Genomic DNA, 2,076 nt, shown 5'->3' with positions numbered 1-2,076 from the left:
CGACTAGGGCACGGCAGCCCTGGAGTGTGGGGGCCGCTTGGCACGGCAGCAGCTGCTGACACCTGAGCACGGGTGGGATGTGTTCCTTGTTGGAGTCCCTGGAGTGCCAAGTGCGGGAGCTTGAGGAGGAGGTATGCCAGCTGTGTACCATCAGGGCCCATGAAGACTACACAGACAACTACTGCCAAGCCCTACTCCAGGGAAATGGAGAGAGGAAACACGTGGAAGAGAAGGGGGAGAAGGAGGCGACACGGGAGACTGGCCACAAAGAACCCCCTGGAGCTACCTGGAAAACAGTCATCTCTGGATCCAGAGCACACAGAGCTAGGGCCACTTCTCCCCTGGCATTGCACAACAGTTACACTCCCTCTTACTACACAGGAGGAGTCTCCAGAGACACAGGAGGAGGAGGAAACTATTCAGAAAGTAAGTATTCCCACCCTAGGAGGAGACATCGGGTGGTGGTAGTGGGGGGACACTTCTGAGGGGCACAGAGGGACCTATCTGCCATACGGACCCCTTAGCCCAAGAGGTCTGCTGCCTCCGTGGGGCCCACATCCGAGACATTGCAGAGAGGATCCCCAGGCTCCTCCGTCCCTCCAGCTATTACCCCATGCTCCTCATCCATGTGGGCACGAACGACATGGCCAGGGGTAACCAACCCTGACCGAGTCATGAGTGATTACAGTGCTCTGGGGGCTGGGCTCGGCTCAGGGGACTAGGAGCTCAAGTAGTTTTTCGTTCTGTGCTCCCTGTTGCAGGCCACAGACCCAGGAGGGAAGGCTGTGTGAAAGAGATCAGCAGATGCCTCAGACGGTGGTGCTACCATGAGGGTTCAGTTACCTTGACCACAGCATGAACTTCAGAGAGGACTTCTAGGATGAGATGGCATTCACCTCACACGGAGAGGTAAGGCCCTGTTCTTAGCCAGGATGGCTGATCTACTTGACAGGGCTTTAAACGGACTTTGCTGGGGGATGGGGAAACTCAAAGTGGAACATGCCCAGGGACTGGCACACAGGAGAGCTTCCTTGTGGAGGACAGCACAACTGTTTTTGAAAATGCTAACCAAACAGTTCTCCCACAGTGTCTCGGGGAAACAATGGTGTCAGTTGAGGGCCTCAGCTGGCTGTACACCAATACCAGGAGCATGGGGAATAAGCAAGAGCTAGCCCTCCTGCTCTCTAGTGGGCAATATGACCTGCCAGGGATCAGAGAGACCTGGTGGGACTCCTCGCATGACTGAAGCATAGCCATAGAGGGCTACACCCTACACAGAAGGGACAGAGTAGGGAGAAAAGACGGAGGAGTAGCTTTATACGTGAGGGAGCAGTACACCTCTCTGGAGGCTGACATTGGCTCCAATGATAAGCAGCTTGAAACCCTCTGGGTCAAGCTACAGGGCTAAGTGTGGGCACTTACCACAGGCCCCTGAACCAAGGGGAGGAACTGGATCTGGAGTTCTCTTGAGAATGGACAGAGGCCGCGCATGCAAGGGACTTGGTAGTCATGGGTGACTTCAATTACCCGTACATAGACTAGGAGGAACACTTGGCTAGGTCAGATTGTTCATGCAGTTTCCTGACTGATCAAGTTGCTATTTCTGATCCAGGAAGTGCCAGGGCCAACCAGAAGTAACACTCTCCTGGACCTGGTCTTGGCCAAGGGAGATGATCTGATGTGTGGCTTGAATACTGAGGGTAACCTGCGTGACAGTGATCATGAAATTATCAGGTTCACCATCCACCGCAAAGTTGACAAATCAACCAGCAGGATTGAAGTCCTGGACTTCAAAAAAGCTGACTTCGACTGGCTCAGAGCATTAGTAGGGGAGGCGATGAGGGACCAGGAAGGGAAGGCAAATGGGGTGCATGAAGAGTGGTCATTACTCAAGGACACGATCCTCAAAGCGCAAAAGAACACCGTTCCTGCAAAGAAGAAAGGTAGCAGGAGGCTGGGAAACCCTCCTGACCTAATAGGGACATTGTAGTCCTCTTAAAAAAAGGTATACACACAGTGGAAGCAAGGGGGGACAGTCCTCAAGGAAGACTATACTTTAGTGGCCAGCACTTGTAG

The sequence above is a fragment of the Alligator sinensis genome, unplaced genomic scaffold (assembly GCF_000455745.1).
Source record: "Alligator sinensis unplaced genomic scaffold, ASM45574v1 scaffold335_1, whole genome shotgun sequence".
NCBI lineage: Eukaryota > Metazoa > Chordata > Crocodylia > Alligatoridae > Alligator > Alligator sinensis.
Note: the sequence above shows the minus strand (reverse complement) of the source record.